Consider the following 8,171-nt stretch of genomic DNA (forward strand, 5'->3'; position numbering starts at 1 on the left):
GGAGCACCTCAAGGGCTCACGCACACAACTGTATAGGCAAGACAAGGATTTTGCGCACCCTCATAAAATCATAGAATGTTAGAGTTAGAAGGGACCTTCAGGGTCATCGTGTCCAACCCCCGCTCAATGCAGGATTCACTAAACCCTATCAGACAGATGTCTGTCCAGCCTCTGTGTGAAGACTTCCATTGAAGGAGAACTCACCACCTCTCGTGGCAGCCTGTTCCACTCATTGATCACCCTCACCTTCAAAAAGTTTTTTCAAATATCTAATCTGTATCTTCTCCCATTCAGTTTCATCCCATTGCTTCTAGTCTTTCTTTGTGTAAATGAGAATAAAGTTGATCCCTCTACAGTGTGACAGCCCTTGAGATATTTGTAGACAGCTATTAAGTCTCATCACAGTCTTCTCTTTTGCAAGCGAAACTATCCCAAATCCTCTAACTGTTCCTCATAGGACATTGGTTATAGCCCGGTCACCATCCTGGTTGCTCTTCTCTGAACCTGTGGGCCATTAGACATAACATTTTAAAATATACATTTTTATATTTCTTTACTTTTTATTTTTTCTTATTACATTTGGGAGTTTTTCTTTATGTAACTACTTTATTACTTTAGCCCTAAATTTTTCCGTACCTCTAATGATAGCATTATCTATAATGCTAACACTACGCATAGTCCTAACCTTAACCCTAGGTAGGGTTAAAAAAAAAATATGTAAAAACCCAGAGGTTATTATATTGCTAGTGGGTTTTTTGTTGTTTTTTTTTACATGGGACTTTTTTTAAAATTCAGGACAGTTTTCCTAGCAGGTCTCTACTGTCAGAGAATTAACAGTTATAGGAAAGCACATTGCAGGCTTTGTCATCTCCATTGCTGCCTATACAGAGTGCAGCGGACAAGTAGAGTTTGTAATTGTCTGATGCATTTTGCATAGTCAGCGACTGAGATGACAAAGCTCACTTCCTCATACTGAGAGCTTTGTTATCTCAGTTGCTGCCTATGCAGAGTGCAGCAGCTGATTACAACTTAATCTCGACCGCTGCGGTTTGCATAAGGCCCCGTCACACTTAGCAACGCTGCAACGATCCCGACAACGATACGACCTGTCAGGGATCGTTGCTGCGTCGCTATGTGGTCGCTGGTGAGCTGTCAAACAGGCAGGCTCACCAACGATCAGGGGAGCAGCGACATCGTGGAAAGAATCTTTCCACGATGTCCTGCTCCTGGTTACCAGTCTGCTGAAGCAGGAGCCGGCTGGTAACCATGGTAAACATCGGGTTACTAGGGGCACACGCACACCTAGTAACCCGATGTTTACCATGGTTACCAGCCTGCTAAAGTGAGCGGTAACCTCCCGCTCACTGTAGCAGAGTGGTAACCATGATAAACAATGGGTTACTAGGTGCGCGCGTGCCCCTAGTAACCCGATGTTTATCATGGTTACCAGCCTGATCACTGCTCCTGCTGGTCACACACAGCGATTTGTGCTGACCAGCGGGAGGGCAACGACCAAAAAATGGTCCAGGACACTTTGCAGCGATCAGCGACCTCACAGCAGGGGCCTGATCGCTGCGAAGTGTCACACATAGCGACATCGCTGGTGAGGTCGCTGTTGCGTCACCAAAACCGTGACATAGCAGCGATCTCGCTAGCGAGATCGCTATGTGAGACGGGGGCTATAGAAACAAGTGGCCCCAACCTAGATATCATAGCAGCTACTTTAATCATCTAGTTTGTTGAGGGGAGGCAGTAACTACGCCTCTGAATAAGTGGGGATGGTGTGGTGAAATTTTGCACCCACGATGAATTTGGAATACATGGCAGCCATGCCTCTGCCTCCCCACCCTCCATCGCTGTGCCACTGGTTCACACTAAGCAGATCTGCTCCAAAATCCACAAGAAAAACTGTTTCAACTGATCTTTGAATTCATTTCTCGTTGATTTCAATGTGAAAACATGACTGTAGTGCACATGGTGCTGTTTTTTCATGTGAAAAAAAGAAGCAATAGTCAATTCTGAAGGGTTTTCTGCTTGAATACATGTTCCAAATATGACTATTGAATCAACTGAAGCGGAAAAAAATGTCTCGTACCAAAAAATGCGCAAAAAAAAACACCCAGATTTATTTTTTAGATTATTTTTAAAAAGGATTTTTATCCAAGCCTAATTAAACTCTGCATCAGTTTTTACCATCATAGTTCATCAGTGATTTTCATGTATTAAAAAATAAATAAATTACAATGTTAATTGCGGACAGCACACAGATTGTACTCTGATGCCGTCTGTATGCCGTAATTTTCACAAACCCATAGACTTCTGTGGGTATTTTTGATCCTTGACGCCGATCAAAAACAGACTTCTCCATGATTTTTTACTGACTGCAAAAAGCACAGACATGTGAACAGCTCCATAGATTATAACGGCTACGTTTTTATCTGTGAAAACCACGGACACCTCACGTACGTGATAAACAGATGTCTGAATGAGGCTTTAGGCTGGGATTTCACATTCACTTGCTCACTCATGTCACCTACACCTCAAAAACATCTCTAGAATTCGACCTTTTCTTACCTTTGACTCAGCAAAAATTCTTACTGTTGCTCTTATTCATTCTCGTCTGCACTATTGCAACTCTCCATGACTTGGTCTCCCTCTTACTAACTCTCCCCTCTACAATCCATCCTGAATTCAGCAGCCAGGATCATATTCCTTTCCAACCGCTACACCGATGCCTCTACCCTGTGCCAGCTGTTGCACTGGTTGCCCATCTGCTACAGAGTCCAATATAAACTCATCACTCTCACCTACAAAGCACTCCAGGGTTCAGCACCACCCTACATCTCCTCCCTCTTCTCTGTCGATCACCCTATCCTCACCGTTCTGCTAATGACTTAAAACTAAAATCCTCAATAATCCAAACCCCCCGTCTTCAAGACTTCTCGCGAGCTGCGCCAATTCTCCCGAATGCACTGCCTCGGACAATTCGATTAATTCCCAAAACCTACAGTTTTAAGCCTGGCTTTAGACTGACCTATTGCCTCGCCTCACTTATGTAACTATACCTGTTTTGCCCATACAACATTTTCTTAAAAATCAGGACCCTCTTAGCATCTGTTCACACCCTCCATGCACTTAATAGCCGTCTGTGTCTGTAATGTGCACACACTGGCTGGTGACCGGTTAATGCAGCGTTATGTGAATACCCTATTATATTGATGGCTGGACATTATAACACAAGCACGTTTTACCATTTATCTTTCGTGTCTCCCCTATTTCCTCCTAGATTGTAAGCTTGCTAGCAGGGCCCTCTCTCCTCTTGGTATCTGAGTTATGTGTTATTCTGCAATGTCTTTATTATCTGTACAAGTCCCCTCTAAAATGTAAAGTTCTGTTGAATATGTTGGCGCTATAGAAATAAAAAATATTATTATTATTTACCAAATACACAACATGTGAATCCAGGCTTACAGTTTTTATGTTACAGAGTTGTACTGTGCTACCAAAAAAGTGGATGAACCCTACAAACTCATTATATATGGAGGTATTCTCACCTAGAAGTATACTAAGGCCACATTCACACATTCAATATTTGGTCAGTATTTTACATCAGTATTTGTAAGCCAAAATCAGGAGCAAAATAATAAGAGGAAAAGTATAATAGAAACACGTCACCACTTCTGTATTTATCACCCACTCCTGGTTTTGGCTTACATATACTGATGTAAAATACTGACCAAATACTGAGTGTGTGAATGTGGCCTAAAAGGTGGCTATACACACATGCCAATATCTATTCTTCCTGACCGCCACAAATCATGCACAAGGATGTCACTTTATGCATGGGAAGTGGGCATGCATTCACAATGGGGACAGGGAGTAAAGTCGTTGTAAGAAGCATCTCATTCTTCTCCCCCCCCCCCCCAACATCCACATTTGGGAAAGAGTCAGCACACAAACATACACATTGAATGGTTAGCCAGTCTCTATAATGTGTATGGCCACCTTAAAGAGTTTTATCCATCAGGGAAATTTATAGAATGTCCACAAAAGACATGCATCTACTGTGGAGCGTGGTGGGACGCAGGTCTCAAGATAACAACAGGTTACCTGAACTAAATGCACTCTATAGTGTAAAGGTTCACTTTCACTTGGCAATTTTCGTGAGTGAGCATTCCTAAAGAACACTCATTTTCCGACAATCAGCCAGTGTAGACAAGCTGCCACTCATCATACACATGAGTAAAACACTCGTTCATCAAATGATGATTTTTAGGAAGTTTCGAAAATAATTTCATTCTTGGCAACACCTTGACAGTCAATGACACTGCATGCACACAGGATGATCATGTTACCGATCTGTGCTCAAGGGAAGTGTGTTCGGCCTGTCTAAACGTCAGTGGGGTTCTATGAAGCTGACCAGAGTTCATTTGATGCAGCAGGTTCACTAGTCTGAATCCATCTGAACATAAGCGAAGTAACAATGACAAATGTCATTTACCAAAAAAAGTTAAATAAATATTTAAGTATCTGGGTCTTTTAAAATCATGTCGTTTTTTTAGGATAATTTTGTTTCATAGTAATTTAGGAGGAATTTTTTTTTAATCTAATTTTAGGAGGAAATTACTCATTTTACTGATCTTACTTTATAATGATAACCCCTACTGTATAGCAGGAGTCATCTTTGCTTAGTAGCTGTCTGCTGTTCAGCTATTGTGCCTTCATTTATTCAATCACATTCCTTTTTTTGATGTGCACTGAAGTTAATTAGGTGTTTGGCTAAAACAGTCAGAATATGCCTGTGAAAAGATAACACACAATTACTTTTACCCCCTACAGTTTTGTCTCTACACCCTCACCTACCAGATTGAGTCTGGCTGAATTTTAAAAGGCCGTTGTGATTAGATAATGGAGCTAGGGATGATGCTACATTTGGGAGACAAAGAGTAACTACACAATATTAGGCGATGTAATACAAAGCTTGTTTATGTTGGTTTTAAGCACTGGTGCCATTATAACTATAAACAGGTATGTCTAAGACATCCAATGGACATGGACAGATTTTTTTCTCAGGTGTCAGCCTAACTGTCTCCATTTTTTTCTCTGATCTTTTTTTTTCCACTGAACCATTTATCCATTGATTCTTAACAATGTATCAGTTAACAGCAGATGAAAATCGGATGGAACTCTGAAGTACAAAGTATATCTTCAACGTTTCATCTGTTTAATATGAATCCCCATAGACTTTAGAGGCAGAGTCTGATCTGCAAAAAGGGCGAGAATAGGTCATGGACCAGAGACATAGATCCGTTTCTAAAATTGATGTGTTAATGGATCAGCGAAACTCTATGGGTGAGTGTACTGCCCGAGAAAAAATGAACAGCACTAGCTCGTGTCACATGGATGTGTGAATGTAGCCTAAGGGTGTATTTGTCCTGCAGGATGCCAGTATGAAATCACTGCTGACTGGCAACATGTCGTTTAATAGCCTGTTTCACGGGCAGACGGCGCTTCAATGCAAACTGAACTATCTAGAATAGAGAGTTCAGTGTACATAGGCTGCCATTGTTCTCAACAGCACAGGTGCTGTTTACACAGTACTATGTGCTGCTGAAAACAATGATCTTTTTGGGTTACATGTAAAATGCTTTTATATTGGGGTTGAAGTGTAGTTGGGGTTTGCGATTACTTAGTAAAATGTCCCATTATTGCATTATGAGCAGCTTAAACTGACCATACAATCCAAAGTAAAAATTTGACCATAGATGTCAAAGCTACTTGCCAATGTCCCCTCATCTAGAACCTCATTAGCCTGTCCAGAAAATGACCACTACAGTTTTGAACTGAGGTGTTCATGTATTAAGTATCACACCATTCATTTTACCTCACAATGTACTGGAAAAAGGGGAAAAAATGTGGTGAAATGGTCAAAAAACTCAATTCCGCTATTATTTTTTGGGTTTTGTTTTTATGCCATTCATTGACCTGACTTATGAAAAGAAAAGAAGAAAAAGAGAACTGTGCTAGAAAAAGGTACATCCCATCATAAAGTGACATCTGTTTTGGGGGTGCGGCTAGTCTCTGCTTGCTCGTTCTCTATTTAGAATGCGCACTGACAGTGCACTCTATTGCCGGCTCGTCACTTCTAATTATAGTCGGCGAGGGAGCGCACTGTCACTGTGCATTAAAAATAACATATTTACAAATTGCATAGGAAAATAGAGGTCCCGTAATTAAAGACCCTAAAATAAAATATAACTTTTAATTATGATTGTTAATAACAGAATGATAACCCCACATTATTAAAAACACATACTGCCATAGATAGGAAAAAACTAAATAGACCAGGTATATCCTGATGTTATGGACAAGTATAGTGCAAAATTGCTTTTAACTGCTATTCAAATTGTATGAAGCCGTGGACCGCAACTATATTGCAAAGACCCTATCCTCTTATGATTACTATCATTGCATATTCTAGATAAAATTTAGTCAGCTACTAGCCTCCCCAACATGTTTCACCAAAATGGCGTCATCAGGGGAATGAGGCTATAATAAAAGAATATTGCACAGTGACAAGGGAGCTCTACTAACCATACATTGGAATTGACAACCGAAGCAGGATCAGTACAGCAGACACTAGCCCATACCCTGAAGTGAACGTCACTTTTTTTCAGAGTTTGGACTGGATGGGGCACTGACCGCAGTCTCTGCCCCCTTCTGAAGTCCTGTTTAGGTATCCCACCATGCACTGGGAATTCTTAAACAATGTGTCATCAAAATGAAGATAGGTAAAAAAAAATAAAACAGATTAGAGATAGAAGGGTAGGGACTTTTTAATTAAACCATATTAGAAAAAAATTATTATATTATTAAAATAAATAGAGAGACATTTAGGATGAAAATCAGTATTAGTTTCGAACCACCCATTTAATAGAGTTGTCACATGTGCTCAATGAGATCAAATAGAATAAAAATACATTATTGGAGCATATTAGCTACGCTGTAAAAAACTATTATTCCACCAAACAATAGGTTAGAAATTAATCAGAAGCAGCTTGGTATCCAGAATATACAGTGGGTATGGAAAGTATTCAGACCCCTTTAAATTTTTCACTCTTTGTTTCATTGCAGCCATTTGGTAAATTCTAAAAAGATATTTTTTTTCTCATTAAAGTACACTCTGCACCCCATCTTGACTAAAAAAAACAGAAGTGTAGAATTTTTTTGCAAATTTATTAAAAAAGAAAAACTGAAATATCACATGGTCATAAGTATTCAGACCCTTTGCTCAGTATTGAGTAGAAACACCCTTTTGAGCTAGTACAGCCATGAGTCTTCTTGGGAATGGTGCAACAAGTTTTTCACACCTGCATTTGGGGATCCTCTGCCATTCTTCCTTGCAGATCCTCTCCAGTTCCATCAGGTTGGATGGTGCACGTTGGTGGACAGCCATTTTCATATGGTCAATTGGGTTTAGGTCAGGGCTCTGGCTGGGCCAGCCAAGAATGGTCACAGAGTTGTTCTGAAGCCACTCCTTTGTTATTTTAGCTGTGTACTTAGGGTCATTGTTTTGATGGAAGGTGAACCTTCGGCCAAGTCTGAGGTCCAGAGCACGCTGGAAAAGGTTTTCATCCAGGATATCTCTGTACTTGGCCGCATTCATGTTTCCTTCAATTGCAACGAGTCGTCCTGTCCCTGCAGCTGAAAAACACCCCCATAGCATGATTCTGCCACCATCATGTTTCACTGTTGGGATTGTATTGGGCAGGGGATGAGCAGTGCCTGTTTTTATCCACACATACCACTTAGAATTATCACCAAAAAGTTCTATCTTCATCTCATCAGGCCAGAGAATCTTATTTCTCATAGTCTGGGAGTACTTCATGTGTTTTTGAGCAAACTCTATGCGGGCTTTCATATGTCTTGCACTGAGGAGAGGCTTTCTTTGGGCCACTCTACCATAAAGGCCTGACTGGTGGAGAACTGCAGTGATCTCCCATCTCCCTACTGCATTTCTGGAGCTCAGCCACAATGGTCTTGGGGTTCTTCTTTACCTCTCTCACCAAGGATCTTCTCCCATGATTGCTCAGTTTGGCTGGACGGCCAGGTCTAGGAAGACTTCTGGTGGTAACAAACTTCCTCCATTTAAGGATTATGGAGGCCACTGT

This window comes from Phyllobates terribilis, unplaced genomic scaffold, assembly GCF_046119375.1.
Source record: "Phyllobates terribilis strain yellow unplaced genomic scaffold, ASM4611937v1 Scaffold_11__3_contigs__length_659146591, whole genome shotgun sequence".
Taxonomy (NCBI): Eukaryota; Metazoa; Chordata; class Amphibia; order Anura; family Dendrobatidae; genus Phyllobates; species Phyllobates terribilis.